Genomic DNA, 22,131 nt, shown 5'->3' on the forward strand with positions numbered 1-22,131 from the left:
TTCTGGACTGGGAGTGTATTAGGTCACCCTGCCAGAGTGTGACTGGAGTGTTGCTGACAGGTTGCTGGGGTCAAAGAGAGTGGAGCAGGATGCAGATATACACAGAGACTCAGGGTGTGACCTTCATGCTGGTAGGCTGTTTGTGAGCAGCCTAGGTTGGGAGCGACAACAGCAAAGCATTGTGAGGCACCCAAGGTTGCAGCGTAGGTGGTGACAACCACTCATTGATCTAGATTGCACCCCAGAATGTGACAGCCTCCCATTGCTGGCCCCACCAAACACTGCCTAAATTTTAAACACACAACTACAAACAAAGAAAATTAAAAAGATTCCACATGGAATCCTGTCTTCCCAATCTTTTCCTCTCACACTATGTGAGGTGCTGTGTTTAGTGGGAATTAAGGATACTTAGCCCTTGAAAAATGGTAACCATAAATTACACTCTACACAGAACAATGAATAACAAGAAGCAGAAGCTCCCACGTGCAAAGTACTAAGCACATCCATGGCATTAATAAAATAAGAAAAACTGCATGACCCACCTAGGTATTGCAACACTACTGGGCTGACATTGAGAAACAGCTGAAAGGTGATAATGGAGAGAAGACTCCTTTATAAATGTCAGTGAGTATTATAAGAAAGCATCACAGATGAAAGACGAAATAAGCCTAATAGTTCATATAATACAGTCAAACAAGTATACAATAGACACTATTTAAAGGTTACATTAGTGGGTAGCATTCTATTTCTAGCACATTCAATAAAATGGTAACATTTCCAATAATCTAGTATTAAACACTGAAGTACTGTACGATGAATACTGATAAAAGTGTCTCTAACCAAGGACTAATTTAAACAAAAATGTAAGAAAAATACTATACTGCTGACAAAAATGCAACCTTTCAGAGAGAGGAAGTCATGCAGAGGCCTGGAACCAAGTGCTTGTACTGCCAGAGGCTGGTGGAGTCAGGGAGCTGATCCACAGCAGGCACAGACAAGACTTCATCACGCTAAGGGCAGGTGGTAGCAAGGTGCTTCACAACCCTGGGTAGTGTCACATGTGCTTTATTCCCAGAAAAGATAAAAGGGGATAAAGGAATACAGAACACATTTAGAAGTGTAATATGAAATGTGACCAAACAAAGATTTGTAACAATTGGTATAATTATTTTTAGCTGAAGCCTGCATACAACCAGTATTCATTAAATACTTCATGGTCCAGGATTCTGAAAATAATCTTTATGTTCCAGATGTCCACCATATCTAAAGTTGTCTCTTGATTGTCAATGGGGATTAATTTCACTGATCTACAATTTTTGAGAAGTCATCTGTTTCAGAGATAAAATGTGCTATTTATTATGTATTTTGATGTGCTGACTTCAAATATGACAATTAAAACAACTGATTGGCTACTGTTTCTAAGATAGACATAACATTTAAAAACTTAACTATGTATATTGTGTAGATAGTAGAGTTTGAATCAAATTGTAAACCTAGGTCTTTTCATGTGTTTATGGTTGCTTTACATGATATTTCACCTGCCCTGTTTATGTAACACTTTAAAAATCAGCAAAAGGGTTATATAAATAAAATTTATTATGAAACAAAAGGCAAAAAACTATTATGTACATAGTTTAGTCCTATTCAGTGTCTACTTGGCGCTTCTTGGCTTGTCTCTTGTATTCATTAAATGGAGCATCTCTTGTCACTGTCCAGCAATAGTCTGCAAGCATTGATGCGCTCCATTTGCCCTGATAGCGTTTCTCCATTGTTGCAATGTCCTGGTGAAATGGCTCGCCGTGCTCGTCGCTCACTGCTCCGCAGTTTGGTGGAAAAAAATCTAGATGAGAGTGCAAAAAATGTATCTTTAGTGACATGTTGCAACCAAGGCTTTTGTATGCCTTGAGGAGGTTTTCCACCAACAACCTGTAGTTGTCTGCCTTGTTGTTTCCGAGAAAATTTATTGCCACTAACTGGAAGGCTTTCCATGCCGTCTTTTCCTTGCCATGCAGTGCATGGTCAAATGCATCATTTCGAAGAAGTTCACGAATCTGAGGACCAACAAAGACACCTTCCTTTATCTTAGCTTCATTTAACCTTGGAAATTTTCCACGGAGGTACTTGAAAGCTTCTTGTGTTTTGTCAATGGCCTTGACAAAGTTCTTCATCAGACCCAGCTTGATGTGTAAGGGTGGTAACAAAATCTTCCATGATTCAACAAGTGGTGGATGCTGAACACTTTTCCTCCCAGGCTCCAATGACTGTCGGAATGGCCATCTTTCTTGATGTAGTGGGAATCTCTTGCACGACTATCCCATTCGCAGAGAAAACAGCAGTACTTTGTGTATCCAGTCTGCAGACCAAGCAAGAGATCAACAACCTTCAAATCGCCACAAAGCTGCCACTGATGTTGGTCATAGTTTATGCACCTCAAAAGTTGTTTCATGTTGTCATAGGTTTCCTTCATATGGACTGCATGACCAACTGGAATTGATGGCAAAACATTGCCATTATGCAGTAAAACAGCTTTAAGACTCGTCTTCGATGAATCAATGAACAGTCTCCACTCATCTGGATCGTGAAGGATGTTGAGGGCTGCCATCACACCATCGATGTTGTTGCAGGCTACAAGATCACCTTCCATGAAGAAGAATGGGACAAGATCCTTTTGACGGTCACAGACCATGGAAACCCTAACATCACCTGCCAAGAGATTCCACTGCTGTAGTCTGGAGCCCAACAGCTCTGCCTTACTCTTGGGTAGTTCCAAATCCCTGACAAGGTCATTCAGTTCACCTTGTGTTATGAGGTGCGGTTCAGAGGAGGAGGATGGAAGAAAATGTTAGTCCTGTGACATTGATGGTTCAGGACCAGAAGTTTCATCCTCTTCCTCTTCCTCGTATGACTCAAGTGAGAATGATTCTGGTGCATCAGGAACCGGCAGTCCTTCTCTGTGCGGTACTGGGCGTACAGCTGATGGAATATTTGGATAATGCACAGTCCACTTTTTCTTCTTTGACACACCTTTCCCAACTGGAGGCACCATGAAGAAGTAACAATTGCTGGTACGATCTGTTGGCTCTCTCCAAATCATTAGCACTGCAAAAGGCATAGATTTCCTTTTCCTGGTCAACCACTGGCGAAGATTGGTTGCACAAGTGTTGCAGCATATGTGTGGGGCCCACCTCTTGTCCTGATCTCCAATTTTGCAGCCAAAATAAAGGTGATAGGCTTTCTTAACCACAGTGGTTATACTGCGCTTTTGTGATGCAAAAGTCACTTCACCACAAACATAGCAGAAGTTATCTGCACTGTTCACACAAGTACCAGGCATCTCTGCTCACTTTGGCTAAACAGAAATGTATCCCTTTGCAAAATCAAACACTGACAAATAAGAGAGCACGACATTGTATGATTTCTAGAGCTGATATAGGGCAATTTGTTCAGCAGAGTGATGTAAGCTTCGTTATGATTGCATCATCCATGACTACTAGGAATAACATGATGCAATTCATATCATGTATGACGCAATACCAGCTTTAGATTGCATCATTCATTGTTTTGCCTAAAAAGCAAGTACTGTCCAAACCCAGTAATAGATTTATTCATAGATCCAGTCAAAGATGTATTTTAGTCATTTCTGGTTTAAATTGAGATCCCTTCCCTTTATAACTCACTTATCCTCCGCCATTCCCAAGGCAAGGGTCGTATATACTGACCCAATAGCATATCTTGAAAACTAGAGCCAATCAACAATTTTAAGCATCATTTTCGTTCTCAGTGACCCAGAATTAGTAAAGTTTGACTACATTTATTTCAGAAGCATTTTGGCTGTAGAGCAGTGTTTTTAAACAGTCATCTGACCAAAAACACTATTCCAAAAAAATGCATGCTCTGTTTTATAAGTTGCTCCGAAGCTGGAATGGTCAAAAAAATTGAATGAAATATTTTATTGTCAGAAAGAGGAGTTTTGTTGAAATCAGGTTTTCCATTGGGAAAACCCATTTAGTTTTGGGACAACCTGAATCAAATTTTTTTGTTTCAGTCTGCTGACCCTCAATGAAACATTTTGCTTCATGCCAACATTAATCTTTGGCTGAGCTGCTGCAATGCCTCGTGAAAGCTGAAATTCTGGTCCTTCCTCCCCCCATCCTGCTTCATGGGCATCTCCCCAGAGGGACTACATTTCCCATGGTGCACCGATATCTGTTGCTGAGCTGCCATGATGCTTTATGACAGGGAAAGATTGTGACGCATCATGGGTAGGCTTGAAAGGATTAGTTTTTTTTTTTAATATTGATTTCACCATATACACACAAACCGATGAAAAAATGTTTCCATTGATAATAATCAAACGTACACATAGGCAAAATAAGAAAAATTGATGCCGAAAAACTTCTTAGCATTTGATTTACTTTGTATATTTTGACACATGCTGGACAATTTCTGTTTCAATGGTTATAAAGATTTAACTTTTTCAACCTCAATGTCCACTATCATTAAATAATTATCTGACCCAACTTCATTTCCTGCAACTGAAAATTTAAAATGACAAAAATTAGAAAAAATAAACATCGACGTTAGGTCTCAAAATTATAAAAAAATGAACATTGACTTTTTCTTAATTATGGGAGATACAGTACAGCTGGGGAGCTATACCCATATGGGAGACCAGAGAGGTGGAGGGCACAAAGGGCTCAACTACAACTCTCACAACTAACTGTTACAGCTCAGGCAGATACATCATTTTATGTTGACCCAACACAAATATTTCAGGTCAATAAACTGAAAAAAAGGTTTGATTTGGGTATTTTGTAATGTTTTGTTTTGAGTGAAAATGTCTATTATTTTCATCATGCCACATTACATTTTTTCAATATATTGATTTTTTGCCCCACATCAAGACAAAAATAATGTGCATTTTGATCAGCTCTACTCACTCTACAATGTCTTGGTTGATAAATTCTTTCAATTGGCATGGGTTTTTTACTTTGGCATTCAGTGAGTGCATTCAGATTAGAGAAAATGAAAACATTACCGTAGTCAAATTCTTTATCTAGTTTTTTGTTGTTGTGCACCGCTCTCCAAACTTTGTCATGTTTGTGTAAATCCATCCTGACTGTGACCATACCACCTCCACCATCACGCCTATGGTTCTTTTCCCAATAGGATTCTTGTAAAATATATCTATGTAAAGTGGGTTATCTTTACCAGTTAGTGCATAACCAATAGTTTTGGCAGCAAATCTCCTAAGGATACAATTGAGCCTGTATCCTGAGTATACATATTTTTTTAGTAGGAATCCGATTTTACAATATCTCAATCCTCCTCTTGAAGAATACCTCAATCAAAGCGGCTTTTGTCAACTAAAAAATCTGAAGCCAGACTGATACAAATAATTAAATTACAGTAATAAAAAAAAGTTAAAGAGCAAACCAAAATTTTTTTTCACCAGAATACCAAACCAGAGGGCCAAGTCAGCAGAACAGAAGGATGCCAGAGAGGCACGGGAAAAATTGAGGAGTAAGACAGAGGTGTGCATATTAAAAAAAACCATAACAAAACACCTTTATTAAAGTATAAATCTGAAGATTATTTTCCTCAGAGCTGATGATGGAAATCTATTAACCTTTATTAAATCCGTGACAGTTTGCAGATGGAAGGAACCAATGATGAGCTAATTTTATTTAATTAATAATGAAAATTTACAGCGAAGGAAAGTTAATTAAAAAATCATTTAAGGCTAATCAGAGTCTCAGCGTAATATGCATAAGCACACATTGGGGTCAAAGTTGAGGAGAAATATGTGCAAAGTGAAATGCATCCTTGCAAATAATAAATATCTGTTACAATTTCATAAAAAATAAACAAAAGTTAACTGAAGTAGCATTTGTGGAGGGGTTCTCACTAGGATCCTGGGGAACAAGTGTGTCTTTTTGTATTGTTATTTAGCCATATTCCAAATACAAGAATAATTTATATTTAACATTCCTATGTCATTTTAATAAAAGTAAATGTTATCCAATATTCTGTACTCCATCACTATTCTCTACAATCATTGACAAAACAAATGCAGGTTACTTATCTGTAACCTGCAGGTTCTTCGAGATGTGTGGTCCTTATGTCCGCACATGCATAGCTGTTTTCCTTGTGCTCTGAATTGAAGGTATAAAGGGCAGCACAACACCTCTGTGACAGAATGTACCTGTGTTCACACCCTACAAACTAGTGTAATAATCTTTGTACAAAGTATGCCTTGTGAGGTATTATTTGAAAACTCATGATTTGCTGGTAATTATTGTCCTGGTAAAATGTGTGTGACAACACTGTATGGAAATTATAAGATTTTCCTGTATGATGTTATTAACATATGTTCCAAACCACAGCCTACCCAAGCAGAAGTAAGCAAATAGGTCTGTCCTACATAAAGGAATGTGTGCTCTGCTTAATTTACATTTAAGCAGTAAACAGAGTCATCAAGCAGGAAGGAGGGACAAAGGAAGCTCAAACAGGTGAGAAAAAAGCATCAGGAAACATCCTTCCACATAGACTTTGTGTCTCCTGATACCTAACTGGGAATGTTTTTCAAAAGGGGGACTGAAACTATAGAAAGGAGGGGCAAATACCCCATGACACCCCTCCTCCCTGCCCATCACATTCACCGCACCTGAAGCAACAAAGGAAGAATTCGTTGGATTCTGGGAGATGACCTGACCTAAGAAGTTCGTACAGTAAGACTGCTATAAAAGCATATGGTGAGAAAACTTTGCTTTCAATTTAACATTTTGTTAAGGTAGGCACCAGTTGCATTTTATCTTTACTCTTCTTGTGACCATTTCTGATTTTTATGCCTCACTACTTGTACTCACTTAAAATCTCTCTCTTTGTACTTAATAAACACGTTGTTTTATTGTTTTATCTAATTCAGGGTATTTAAATTGAAGGATCTGGGAAACTTCATTTGGGATGGCAAGTTGTGTGCATATTATTTCTATTAAAGAAATAATGGACTTTATATAAATTTATATTGTTCAGAAGAGAGCTGGTTAGCATAAGATATATGCATCTGGGTGAAAAAATCTAAGACTGGGAAAGTGTTGGGGGTATCCTGTAGTATCACCAAGGCAGAGCCTTGGTGTGGCTGACTTGGTGCTGCTGCTGCACACATACAGATATAGCTGGGAGTGACTTGCATGCTATAGGCTGTTTGTGAGCAATCTAGGCTGGAGGCTACAGCAACAAAGCATTGTAAAGGGCACTCCAGATTAGAGGGCAGTGACAGAGCTATTCATTAGTCTGGATTATACCCTGGTATGTCACAGCCTCTCAAATTCCTTTTCTGGCTGCGAATCTGATCATGATCTGCAGCAGAAGGGATGGAAAGTGGTCAGTGGAATACAGATATGGACCACACATCTCAAAGAACCTCCATTTCTTCTTTGAGTTATGGTCCCTAGTTGTATTTCACATTTGAGAGATTGATTATTGCTTACTAAACAAGAGGTGAGTGTGAGGATGCAGATAGTATGGATATCTGTAGTACTGCCATCCCCAAAGCTTTATCTGTAGAAGACTGGAACAATGCATAATGTCTTGTAGAAGTGTGTATGGAGCTCCAAGTCACCATTCTGTATATATCTAGTAAAGGTATATTTCACAGAGATATTGTAGAGGTTGCTTGCTCTTTGGTGGAGTGGGTTCTCATCCTCTCTAGGGAGAATGTGAGCTAGTTGGTAACAAAGGATGATGCAGCCCGAGATTCACTTAGAGAGTCTTTGTGAAGATAGACAAAATGCCAGTGCCTGTTGGACATTTAAAGATGAAAGCCTTCTCTCCTCATCAGAAGCATGATGTTTTGAAAAAAAAATACTGTAAGTGGATGGTTTGATTCATGTGAAACTCCAAAATTACTTTAGGGATGAATTTCTGGTGCAGGCGAAGAAAGATGAAAGATGGTATATGGCTGATCTGCCCTCAGGGCTTCCTGCTCACTCACCCTCCTGGCTGATGTGATGGTGAGTCATCAAGAGATTGGATATAGAACAGATGGCTAATGGTTCGAAGGGAGCTTTGGTGAGAACCTGAAGGATGAGATTGAGATCCCATTGTGGTGTTGGTTTCACCACTGGTGAGAAAGTTCTAATAAGTCCCTTCAGGAATCCAGTCATCGTAGAATAAGTAAGCATGGGCAGAGGGTAGCATAGGCAGGGGAAGGCTGTGCCTCCCCAAACAGCCTGGTGTGCGCCGCCCTTACTCTGCCCTAGTCCCCACTTCAGTTCTCTTCCCACTGGCGCTCTTCCGTGGCCAAGAGGCTGGGGCGGGCATGCAGGCTGGGGCTGGTGCAGATAAGGCCCAGGGCTGGGGGCACTGGGGCTGAGGCCATGCTGCGCCACCCATTCGCCCAGTGCTGGGGGCACTGGGACCACACTGCTGGGGGCGCTCCAAGGCGAGGGGCACTCCAGACGCACTGCCCGCCCTCCCAGCGCTGGGGGAGCTTTGGCTTCACTGCTCACCCAGTGCTGCAGCTGGAGGCGCTCTGGTCGCGCCGCCTGCCCAGTGCTGGGGCTGGGAAAGCTCCAGCCACACCGCCCACCTAGCATGCTGGGTCTGCCTGTCAGGAGCCAGTTGTCGAGATATGGAAAGACAGTAAAGCAGTTTCTTCTCATGCAAGCCACCACTGGAAGGACTTTTGTAAAGACCATTGGTGCTGTAGCTAGTCTGAATGGAAGGACTCTGAATTGGTAGTGATCTTGCTCAGTAAGGAACCTGAGAAACCTTCTTTGGGATGGATGAATGTCTATGTGAAAGTAAGCATCTTTCACATCAAGAGCCATGAACCATGTGCCCTCTTCTATAGAAGGGATTACTGATGCCATTGTGACCATGTGGAATTTTAATTTTCAGGTGAATACATTTGGTTGGCATAGACTGAGGATCAGTGCCCATCCCCTGTTCTTTCTGGGAACCAAGGAATATGGGGAGTATAATTCCTTCCCTTGATGCTCAGGTGGCACCAGTTCTATGCACCCTTTCTGGAGAAGATAATTCACCTATTGAGACGGGACCAGGAAGGGCTCTCTGATGGAAAGGTGAAATAAATTTGAATGTGTAGCCAAAGTGGATGATCTCTAGTACTCTCTTGTCTGTCACTGCCCCCCAGTTATGAGCAAAGTGGGAAAGGCAGCCATCAAAGTTTTGGGGGCCAATAAGGCATGGCATTTTCAGAATATGGTCCTCGAGCATGCCATCAGAACTCTTTGGATAATGGGTGGGGCTGGGTGGCAGTTGTAGAGGTGGAGGAAGAGTTGGGGGGGTCTTTGAACCCTTTGTTGTTTGCATGGAGGTCTGAACCTGTATGTTTGCTTATGGTGTTTCCTCTTCAGGACTGGAATGTAAATGCCAGAGAGTGGAGGGTTGTCCTAGAGTCTTTAAGAGAATGTAGAGACTCAATCTTTTCATTAAAGCCATTAGAATCAAAGAGAACATCTTCAATGGTATTCTGGTGCTCCGCTGGGGAACTCCAAAGATTTCAGCCACAAATCATGCCTCACGACTTTAGCTTTGAAGATGGCTCTACAGTCAGTGTCGGCTGTGTCTACTGCCACTTGGAGTGATTTTTTAGCACCAGCCTGCCTTCCTCTATGAGGGCTTGGATCTGGGTCCTCTCTGCCTGAGGAAGTTTGTCTTTAATGTCTAGAAATTTTAAATTAATCGGGAAATATTATTTTGCCAACAGCACCTAGTAATTAGCAACTCTGAATCGGAGACTAACTGATGAAAATATTTTCCTTTCCAAGAGGTCAAGGTGTTTACTGCTTTTATCAGTTGAGGTAGTCTTGGGGTGCTGTGTCCTGGACCTTTTTGTAGCCACTTGCACTTCTAAGGAGTTGGGTGCTGGATGAGTAAATAAAGGCTCTAACCCTTCGGCTGGCATGCAATATCATTTTGAAGCCCTCTTCAGGGTAGGGTCATGGGAGGCAGTGCTATGTCACACATAGCGTCACACATTTGGTGGGCTCCAAAATGGCCTGGTCAGTTGGAAGGGCTGCCCTAGAAGGACCAGAGGGCTGAAGGACGTCTAATAGATCACATTGTGTGCCCTGGACCTCCTCAACAGATAGGTGGAGCTTGACTGCTACTCTCTGTAACAGCTCCTAGTACTGCCTGTAGTTGTCCGGCTAGGAGGGAGATGGTTTAAGTGTTTTATTCTAGAGTTTGTGCTTGGAGGGTGGTGCTTGCAGTCTGAGGATACTGTAGAGGGGGTTTCTCCGTGACCTAGATCCAAATGGGGCCTCATGGCCTGCTTCATAAGGTGCTTCTGCAGACAGAACTCTCATCCCTCGTGTGTTCAGAGGGAAGGAGCAGCAGATACAGCACTTTGTGGCGACATGAGGCTCCCCAAAGCAAAAAAAGGTAGTGCTGGTATTCGTTGCTGATGGAGACGCAATGGGGGCAGGAGACACAGTTCTTAAACCCCAGGACTCTTCCTTAGTCTCTCTCCATGAGCAGTTCTTAAACCCCTCTTCCTCTTCCTTAGTCTCTCTCCATGAGCAGAAGCCTCTCAAGGCAGAGAACTAAACTAATTATGCTGACTATAAAAACACTAAGTTTATACTCTAAAAACTATTTACAATTTATATTTGCAGGTATTAAACTAGAGAAAGATTGAAGTGGACATAGAATTCTGACTCAGGGGCCATACAGTGGTAAGAAATAACTGGAGAGACGCTAGTCTGCACTGCCCTTTACAGACTTCGTTCAGAGCACGAGGAGGACAACTGCATGTGTGTGGACCAACAGCTCCTGTTTAAAAATTTCCAGACTCAGATGCATAGTGCGCATGCGTATCCATGTGTGGAATACACATAGGGACCACTGCTCAAAGAATTATGGCATAGGTTTGTGTCTACTGACTTTACTGGGGGATGTTGTAGTTGGATCTCTGCATTAACGTTCTGGCCTAAACCCTAGGAAAAAATTTAAACAAGTTTGTCTCTCTTCCATGTTAAATTAAGTATTTTTGCATTTCCAACGGTTGTTACACATCACAAGCACATATAATGAGAGGTAGTATCTGCCAAAAATAAATAATTAAATAGATTAACAGATTCTAAAACTAGAAGAAACCCCTGGGATCATCTACTCTGATCTCCTTACACCCTGACCACAGCTTTGACATAACAACCTAGCACTTTAGCCAGTGATAGACCATGGTGATATACTGAAATAGAAACTTTTTTGATACATTTACTGGAAAAAGCAGGTAGTCTACTACTTCTGCCCAAAACAAAGTTGCATATTATCTCTATTTTAAATGTAAAGTCCCTTTGATAACTCTGACTAGTGATAAGGACCAACCCTGTCTAGTTCAAGACACAAGTTATGTCTGTACATAGAGTACAGCTTTGTGGAACTCAAATTTTTACACTGTATCCTCTGCTAATAAAACTTATTCCGATATTAAAGGTAGAAACATCTTTTCTCTTTCTAAAAATAACAAACCTTTCATTTTAATAATGGCTATTTTAAGATTATGAAAGGATATCTCCATTAACTAACTAATAACCTATCTCCTAGAACTGGAAGGGACCTTGAAAGGTCATCGAGTCCAACCCCCTGCTTTCACTAGCAGGACCAAGTACTGATTTTGCCCCAGATCCTTAAGTGGCCCCCTCAAGGACTGAACTCACAACCCTGGGTTTAGCAGGCCAATGCTCAAACCACTGAGCTATCTCTCCCACCCCTATTAAATTAAGGTTATGAAAGGATATTAAATTGAGGTATTTCACACATTCTCTCAGACCTGCCTCCCCTCTCATAATAGAAACTATTAACTAAAACCACAATTTAAACGTACTACGCCATTTCCCTTTAACTTCAGTTTTTCCTACATGCACCTGAAGACCAGGCACAGTTCAAAATAGATATTCAGATAGATATTATCTAATCTGCATTTCCAATTTTTCTCCCTACAGCACAGTAACTGCTCAAGGAAGTTTAGTTTTCCTTGCACTGTCTCCTGTCACACACATTCTTGCCTCCTCGTGTAGGGTCTTCAGGTTTTCCCTTGTGTTCACGCACTGCAGCCCTTTCCAATACTGTTTAGTAGGATACAACTCTGTCCATCCCATCTGACTGAGACCCTGAGTGTGACACTAGGCTGCACAATCTCCTTACCCTTCAGAACCTCTCTCTAGAGGATGAGGAATTCTCATCTCATTTGGGGCAGTCTGACTACTGTGGGATTGGGTAATTTCACACAAACATAAATCTTGGCTATAAAAAGACAACATATGAATTAGGTAGTTAAACTAATTTAAATTAGAGAGAAAATGGTAGTGAATCAAAATACATGGTTTGCATAACAAACCTCTTCTGAATACCTTGCAAAACCCAGTGACATAAGCATCCCTTAGCTTTATTACAAAAAAGAAAGAAAGAAATTGTATGTCTCTAGAAATCAAGTCTGTCTCCAAACATTTCCTGTTCAGCCTGACAGCCACACCATGACGTCCAGAGAAATCTTTCTGTGACAAAGTGATTCACTAGTTGGTGTGTTGCTTTTTGGCCAGGAATGGTGTTGCAAAGTTTCATTCTCTGTAGTCCTGCCAACCTACCTTCTGACTTGGCCCTCTGGACGGGTCAACTTTGGTCTCACCCCTTTTGAGGGAATCCAGGGTTTTCATCCAGTAGTTCCAGGACCTTACACCAGGTCAATAGCCCCAGTGCAAGCCCAATAAACCTTCTGGCACTTTGCATCTGGGGTCTTGCTGCTCATCTACCAGATGAGGCTATAGGGAAATCCAGTCTTTCCCTCTACCCTCAGCCCAAGGATCCTTGTAGCAAGTGGTTAAGATCTGTGTGGTCAAATCACCTGGTTCTTCCCTGGGCTACTTCCTGCATTGGCCCACCTTCCCCTCAAGGGGCTCATATTCTCAGCAGGGTGGGGATTCTGCCTGGGGCCCAGCTTCTAGTCCCAGTTCTCAACGTATTGAAGGAAAGGAAACTAAATTTATGGAAATAAAGAGCAGAGCCAGTTTCTCTGTCCTACCCAGATTCTCCAGCCACCTATCCTACCACGTTCTGCTCACAGGTAACCAAAGATAGTTTGGCTCTCTGCTGTGCTTTGAGAGCTGAGGATAACAGGTCTGCCCACAGATTCCAAGTACAGAAGTACAGAATGACCATCCAGCACTTCCCCCACCTCGCTCATAAAATTTCTTCCAGAAGCTGCATTAAAGCATATCTTTTAAAAAGACATATAATCTCATTTTAAAGACTTCAAGCGATGTTGAGCACACCACCTCCCCTGGTAAGATGGATATATAGTTTCTATTTTAGCTGACCAAAGAATAGCCTGGATTTATCTCTTTTAAAATTCCTCTAATCAATTTTCTTTTACCATGAAATATATGTTATTGTCAGACCCCAGGCCCTCTTTCACATAGCCTTTTAGAATTAGAGATTATGAATAAGATTAGAGAATATGAATACATTTTCTCTGTTTCAAAACAAAGGACAATTTTCTATTCTCATACATTTCTCTCATCAGAATTGCCTCTCTCTTTTCTCTCCACTGCCCATTTATTTATATGTGTGTGTGTGTGTGTGTGTGTCCATTAATCTGTATGTATGTCTCTATAACTATGTACCTGCACTTAGCTATATCACATCTGTTTATTCTTTCATTAGCTATGTCTAACATCTGTTTGTCAGTTTCTTCTGGTATATCAGTTAGGTATATCAATGATAAAATAACTATCTTTCAAAATGGACTGAAATTTAATGTGGATTGTGAAAGGTGGTTCCATATATGAGATGTAAACAATTATCTTTGCAAGAAGTAATAATGTTATTGATGTGCTAGAGCACATCTGAGCATATGGTGAAAATTGGGTTCCTACGCAATGAAGATGGTAGTCAGGTTAAACAAAAAACTGCACCCAGTTCTCCAAATGTAGCAACAGTTAGAATTATTAGTATGAAGTAAGGAAGCAATGACTGACAGTAAATTATTCTCTAATTCTAAGAGAGTATTAATTTTAAAAAGTTGGCAAATTAAGTCAATCTAGGAGGGAACATAACAGATGGCTCAAGTCTTTAGACATAAGATTTGAAACGGGAACAAGAACTCAAGATGAATATCACAAATAATATTGGACAAATGTTTAGCAAAATATCCAGGATACTTCTATTTCTAAGATTTTACCAAAATGAATTTCTAAATTAGTAATAACTGATCCCAGGATGACTCTTTCAGGTTAACTGAACGAAATGTAGCAAATGTTAACAGATACCATATTAGAATAATAGAAATGTAAGAATGGAAGGGACCTCAAGATGTCATCTAGTCCATCCCCATTGTGCTGAAGAAGGATTAAGTATACCTAGACTATCTCGACAAGTATTCTCTAACCTGGTCTTAAAAACCTCCAATGATGGTTTCCACAGCCTCTCTAGGTAACCTGTTCCAATGCTTAACTATCCTTATAGTTAGCAAGATTTTCCTAATATGTAACCTAAATCTCCCTGGCTGCAAACTTAGCCAATGACTTCTTGTCCTACCCTTAGTGGATTTGATCACTGTCCTCTTTATAACAAGATTTTACATAGTTGAAGACTGTTAAGATGTCTCCCCTTGGCCTACTCATCTCTAGACTAACATATCCACTTCTTTCAACCATTTCCCACACATCATGTTTTCTAAACTTATTTTTGGTTGCTCTCCCACAGACTCTCTCCAGTTTGTTCACATCTTTCTTAAAGTGTGGTGCCCAAAACCTATTCCATCTGATACCTCATCAGTGCAGAGCAGAGCAGAAAAATTACCTCCTGTGTCTTGCATACAAAACTCCTGTTAATACATTCCAGAATGACATTTGCCTTTCCCCCTAAACTACATCATACTGTTCACTCCTATTTAATTTGTGACCCACTATAACCCCAGACACCTTGCCTAATTGCTAAAACTTTAAAAATATACATACACACAGCATTCTAGGTCTGCTTATTTTTAAAAAACTGAACTCTGTTTATACCAAATTCAGATGATGCTATAAACTGCTAGAGATGTCTGAGAATGGGGAAAGACAAAAGAACAAAGGCTAACAATTAAGCTTCAGCTTCTGAATGTGCTAGGTCACTAAGCACAAGATACTTCCTCTCCTCATACCATTAGTGAACTGATGGCAGCTTCAGAAAGCAGATAAAAAGCAATTCATTCTGTAAAGCATGGTCCAAGCTCTTCATATTAAAGTGGGAGTTCTTAAACTCTCCATAATTGATATTTAACTGCAAAATATAGGGACTAGCCTACAGCTTGAAGAAAGCAAAAGACAAGCTCAGAACAGACTCAGGAAATTAAAGAGACTAGTATAATATGGACTGTGGGCTGATAAGCAAGATCAAAAATATTGCACTGCTGAGTCTGGATATCAAGAATGAATCTGTATATTTCAAGAAATGCCACCTGGTTTTGCCAACAGATAAAAGAGGTTTGCCTACTGCCAATATGTTTTAACTGCCAGTCAATTCCCAGGACAAGGAGACCATGGCATTCACCCAAGAGTTCTGAAGGAAATCAAATGTGAAATTGCAGAACTACTAAGTGTAGTTTGTAACCTATCATTTAAATCAGCTTCTGTACCAAAAGACTGGAGGATAGCTAATGTGACACCAATTTTTAAAAAGGGCTCCAGAGGCAATCCCAGCAATTATAGGCCTGACTTCAGTACTGGGCAAACTGGTTGAAACTATAGTAAAGAACAGAATTATCAGAAGAATAGATGACCATAATTTGTTGGGAAGAGTCAACATGGTTTTTGTAAACGGAAATCATGCCTCACCAATCTACTAGAATCCTTTGAGGGAGTCAACAAGCATGTGGAAAAGGGGGATCCAGTGGATATAATGTACTTAGACTTTCAGAAAGCCTTTGACAAGGTCCCTCACCAAAGGCTCTTAACCAAAGTAAGCTGTCATAGGATAAGAGGGAAGGTCCTCTCATGGATTGGTAACTGGTTAAAAAGATAGAAAACAAATGATAGGAATAAATGGTCAGTTTTCCAAATGGAGAGGTAAATAGTGTGTCCCCCAGTAGACTGTACTGGGACCAGTCCTATTCAACATAGTCATAAATGATCTGGAAAAAGGGGTAAACGGTGGCAAGATTTGCAGAGGATACAAAACTAGTCAAGATAGTTAAGTCCAAAGCAGACTGAGAAGAGCTACAAAAGGATCTCACAAAACTGGGTGACTGGGCACCAAAATGGCAGATGAAATTTAATGTTGATAAATGCAAAGTAATGCACATTGGAAAACATAATCCCAACTATACATATAAAATGATGGGGTCTAAATTAGCTGTTACCACTCAAGAAAAAGATCTTGGTGTCATTGTGGATAGTTCTCTGAAAACATCCACTCAATGTGCAGCGGCAGTCAAAAAAGCGAATAGAATGCTGGAAATCATTAAGAAAGGGATAGATAATAATACAGAAAATATAATATTGCCTCTATATAAATCCATAGTATGCCCACATCTTGAATACTGCATACAGATGTGGTTGCCCCATCTCAGAAAAGATATATTGGAATTGGAAAAGATTCAGTAAAGGGCAATAAAAATGATTACCGGTATGGAATGTCTTCCATAAGAGGAGAAATTAATAAGACTGGAACTTTTCAGCTTGGAAAAGAGATGACTATGTGAGGCGGATATGATAGAGGTCTATAAAATCATGACGGGGGTGGAGAAAGTAAATAAGGAAGTGGTATTTACTCGTTCTCATAAAACAAGAACTAGGAGTCACCAAATGAAATTAATAGGCAGCATGTTTGTTTTAAACAAAAGGAAGTATTTTTTTCACACAACACACAGGCAATCTGTGGAACTTCTTGCCAGAGGATGTTGTGAAGGCCAAGACCATAACAGGGTTCAAAAAAGAACTAGATAAGTTCATGGAGGATAGGTCCATCAATGGCTGTTAGCCAGGATGGTTGGAAAACTGTACTCAGAGAGTAGTTATGAATAGTACCCAGTCAAGCTGGAAGGGCATGTTGAGTGAGGCCTTGCAGGGATTTATTCTGGGTCCGGTTCTATTCAGTATCTTCATAAATAACTTGGATAATGGAAATAGAGAGTATGCTTATAAAGTTTACAGATGATACCAAGCTGGGAGGGGATGCAAGCACTTTGGAGAATAGGATTAGAATTCAAAATGATCTTGGCAAGCTGGAGAAATGACTAGGATGAAACTCAAAGACAAATGCAAAGTATTACACTTAGTACATTGTGAAATCAATTGCAAAAGTACAAAATGAGAAATGACTGCCTAGGAAAGAGTAGTGCTGAAAAAGATCTGGTGCAAAAAAGCAACCATCATGTATTAATAGGAGTATTGTAAGCAAGTCATGAGAAGTAATTCTTCCACTCTACTCAGCACTGATAAGGCCTTAACTGGATTATTGTGTCTGGAACTGGGCAACACACTTCAGGAAAGAATAATATTTTTTGGACAAATTGAAGAAAGTATAGAGGACAGCAACAAAAATGATTAAAGGTCTAGAAATCATGAACTTGGAGGAAAGATTTGAAAAAAAAATCGGGTTTGTTTAGTCTGAAGAAGAGAAGACTGACGGGGGACATAACAGTCTTCATGTATGTGAAGAGTTGTTATAAAGAGGAGGGTGATAAATTGTTCTTCTTAAGCACTGAGGACAGGACAAGAAGTACTGAGCTTAAATTGCAGCCAGGGAAATTTAAGTTAGACATTAGGAAAAACTTCCTAACTGTCAGAGAAGTTAAACACTGGAACTCATTACCTAGGGTGGATGTGGAATCTCCATCACTGGAGCCTTTTAAGAACAAGTTAGCCAAAGTACCTGTCAGGGCTGGTCTAGATAATACTTAGTCCTGCCTCAGTGCAGAGGACTGGACTAAATGACCTATCAAGGTCTCTTCCAGTCCTACATTTCTAGGATCTCCATACACACACTTTTTAACCTGTCCAAGGAAAGGGAGATTCCAAGGTATGCCTGTCTATGCCCTCCTCTAAGGGGATTGTTAGTTGTCATTTAAATATAAGAATTATATTTTTAGCCTGGTTCATCGCAAAGATAACCTTGAAATAGTTAACTGATTACTAGTGCTGAATGCTTGTGACTATGGTTTCTGTATCACCTGCGATCATGGATTAGTTCAATGCAATTTCATCAGGATAAATGTAACCCACAACACTTATTAAAACTTAAATGACAGAAGATAATAGAAAGCATGAATCTAGATTACAGCTCTGTCAGGATATTAGTAGATATGGGACAGGAAGAAGAGTCAGTGCAATTTTCTCTGGTTTCTCTGTAGTCGTCACTGAAATCTAAGAACGTATCAGTGTGATACTTTTCTTTAGAACTGCGTGACCTAGTTTCACTTAGAAAGCAACCCTGTAAGTATGAGATGTGCTGGTTTGTTTGAGAAAAAGAGCTAGAGAAATATTGGCCTAGAACACTATACTTAATATTAGAAAGGTTGTATGGTGACATGACAAAGGTGGGGACAAAAGCCAGTGAAACCATCCGTGTTTTCTCAGTATTGCAATAAACTTATACTTCTACTCTAAGGCCCCTTGTCCAAACTGACTTACCCTCATTTTTCTTGGCCTTAATATTTGTCTCCAAAAAACATAAGGAAGAACATTTTATGTGCTTTATAATAGGTATAAAAATATCCCCAGACATTCAGACCACAGTTATAAAAGCTTAAGAGATAAAATTCTGATAAGGAACTCAGTTTGATAGCTGGGGAAAGGCTCTTTCACTATTTCCACTTTTAAACTTTGAAAAGGTTTGCTAGACTTTTGTTTTCAAAGAAACCTGAAATATTTGAATGGATTATATAAGGTTTCAAGTATTTTCATAATATTCTTCAACTTAATTTGTTTACAATTAATTATGGAATGCTAACATTACAATTATTGGCAGAGTTTCAAAAGAGAGTTCCCTTTTATTAAAGAATGTACAAGTGCATTTTATTGAGGCACTTTCAATAAAAGAAATCCTCACAGGAAAGGAAATATTTACTTTGCTTGGTGTCTCTTTGAAGAACTTCTTGCTGAAGCAGCTTTTTCTTGGGAGTATTTTCTATTTGATTGTTTAACTGCTGGGGGTCACATGTCCTAAAAATATTCATGTACATGTATCCATTGACTGTAATGGCACCAGATGGTGCTATGCACTTTTCAAAAAGGGTGAATGTAGGCATCCAAATCTAGGTTCTCATTTTAAAAAAATCTGGCTGACAACCTTACTTTTATATATGATATTGCTTTCATCCCTAAGCGTCTGAAAAAAAACTTATGTAGGCATAAAGGGTAGGATTTTCCAAAGCACATAAGATTAAGGAGCACAAGCCCTCCTGAACATCAATGGCGCATATTTTTCTAAATCCCTTCACCATTTGAGAAAAATCTCTCCCAAAAAGCAATACTTTCTCCACCAGCTACCTCTAGAAGGTGTTTTTCAAAAATGTCCAGCCATACTACAGTTTAAACTAGAAACTGAAATCGCAGGAGGAATTTCACTGGAATTTGGCCAAGATATGGATTTATACCTTTAATTTTATGAAGTGTTTATTATAAGTTTGAATAGCAATATAAGGTATATGCAATTATACAACTGTAAATTATACCCTTAGTACTTTTTGTCGCAATTTGAGAGAGGTTGAAGCTCAAACAGCTTAGTAGATCCATGTATAGTATTAGTAGGTGGCAAAAAGATATCAAATATGATACATCAAGTATGAATCAGCAACTAATTCTTATTAAGTTGACATGACATATACAAATAAATGTATATGAAAATGAACTTTATATATTGACACCACTATTGATTTCAAGAGTGCTACAACTGGAAACAATGAATGCCCAAGCACATGTTGTGTCAGCTTCTTCATTTGGATTAGTATTATTTCACTTCTCCTCTTAGGATTGTTATTAATAATTTATGCAACAGAACTCAATGTGCTTATTAATGCTTTAGGCAATGCTATCATACACAGAGATACCATAAATAGAGTTCAGTGAAAAATCTTTATAATTTTTCATTTTATTTTTTTGGAATTTTATTTCATTTTGTTTTATCCCCTGTGGGAGGGGGTTAGGTCCTGTCCCCAGGAGATGGGAGTCCCTGGGTGGGATCCTCAAGAGTAAATCCACCCCGACCCCGTGAGGAGGGCAGGCCCCAAGGATGGAGAGTGTTGGCGAGCAAGTCTGCCCTACACTCACCCCGCAGTGGTGGTTCCTATACCTCTGGTCGTGGCCTGGCTTCCTGCTCTGGGCATTGCAACTTGGTGCATGGGGTTGCAGTACAGCTCAAGTTTGATCCTGCCATCTTTCTATCATCATGGGGCTACTAGGCCAAATCTGAGCAGCTCTGCAATCCTGTGTACCAAGTTGCAAAGCTAGTCACTAAAATTTGGCCTGGCCACCCCTCTTTTATCACGGAGGAGTTAGGGTTACCATATTTGAACATTCAAAAAAGAAAACACTCCCTGGGGGGTGTCAGTCCAGCCCCGCTCCGCCCCAAGTCCCACCCCCTCCCCGCTCGGCCCCGCCACCACACCCCTCCTCACCCCCTGACCCGACCCTAAGAGCCAGAGGGACCTGCCGGGGGGCGAGGTGGGGAGTCCCGGCGGTGCTTACCTGGGGTGGCTCCCGGGGAGCATGCGGCAGGTCCCTCTGGCTCCTAGGGTCAGGTCGGGTTGGGGGGTGGAGGGCTCTCTGCCCACTGCGAACTCCTGCAAGCCCCGGCCCCGCAGCTCTGATTGGGCAGGAGAGAGCCAGTGCAGCACGCGGAGAGCCCCTTCGCCTCTGTGCCTAGGGGCTGCCCACATTGCAGGCTCCTGCCGGTGGGCGGGCGCCGGGAGCTGCCCCAGGAAGCGCCGCCAGCCCCGGGACTTTGGACTTAGGGTTATCATATGTCCGTATTTTCATGGACGTTTTTAGATATTTAAAAATTCCTCCCGGACGGTGATTTAAGAACTAAAAAGCCGGACATGTCCGGGAAAATACGGACGTGTGGTAACCCTAGGAGGAGAGGCAAGGCCAAACTTGAGTAATGCTGTGACCCCATGTGCCAGATCACAATGCCTGGAGCAAGAATCCAGGGCCAGCCCTGCAGGACAGGAGCTGCGGTTGCGGGATGGGTGCATTTTATTAAATTTTATTAATTGCTTTTCTTTTTCTTTTGTTTTATTTATTGTTTTTAGTTGTATTTCATGTTACTTCATACTTGAAAAAAGCATGGGGCTCTAAATATGAACAATATTGTTAATGCCCTACCTAGCCTTATGAAGTATTTGAACAAAAGCAACAATGCCTAAACATACCAACCATCTAGACAACAAGAATAATTTATCAAAAAAAACCTATGGAGTATGAGTAATAGTAAACATTCTGCCGGAGATTTATACAATATCTCTAAACCGCAAAACAAGACAGGCAATAATTACTGACAGTGGGAAGATGCTTTTCTCCATATATACACATAAATAGACATAAACATACATACCTGTGTATACACACATATATTTCTGTTTTCTGAGACTTACAGATTTGAATCTAATTTTTACACTGCTCCTTCTAAATAAATGATATCTCAGTCATCTGCTACCTGAACAGACAACAGCCATATCTGCTTTTCGCATGAGACATGAAAGTGGAGTAATTCATGTTAGCATTTCAGTCTGAAGGCACTTCTCTACAGCCATGTGCCATTTCAAATACATGCTAGACCATATGGTACAGTCCTTTAGAAAACAAATTCTCTAAAGTCATCTCATAACAAGCATTAATTCAACAGACTGAAGAACAGCATTTATTGTCCAATTATATTTTTTCCTTGCTGCTTCTTTCAGAGTAAGTAGCACAGAAATTAAAGACAAATTTGCAACTAAATAATTCTTTTAGGAGCACACCCTAGGATAAACAGATGTAATCATCCACCCTATTCCACTGAATAAAACAGCGTGTCTTCAGAAACAAACTGCATTTAAAAAAAAAGATTCTTGGGTTGTGAAATCTATTTCATGCTTTGATATGATTGTCTAATTTTACTTTTTTATCTTCCTGTCCCAGA

At 40.3% G+C, this 22,131-nt stretch overlaps 1 protein-coding gene across 3 annotated transcripts in view; it reads right to left on the reverse strand.

Annotated features, from left to right (window-relative positions):
• Positions 1-22,131, reverse strand: part of DYNC2H1 (dynein cytoplasmic 2 heavy chain 1) — a 418,528-nt gene that overhangs the window by 49,161 nt on the left and 347,236 nt on the right. The window lies entirely within an intron of this gene.

This window comes from Chrysemys picta, chromosome 1 (genome assembly GCF_011386835.1).
Source record: "Chrysemys picta bellii isolate R12L10 chromosome 1, ASM1138683v2, whole genome shotgun sequence".
NCBI classification, from domain to species: domain Eukaryota; kingdom Metazoa; phylum Chordata; order Testudines; family Emydidae; genus Chrysemys; species Chrysemys picta.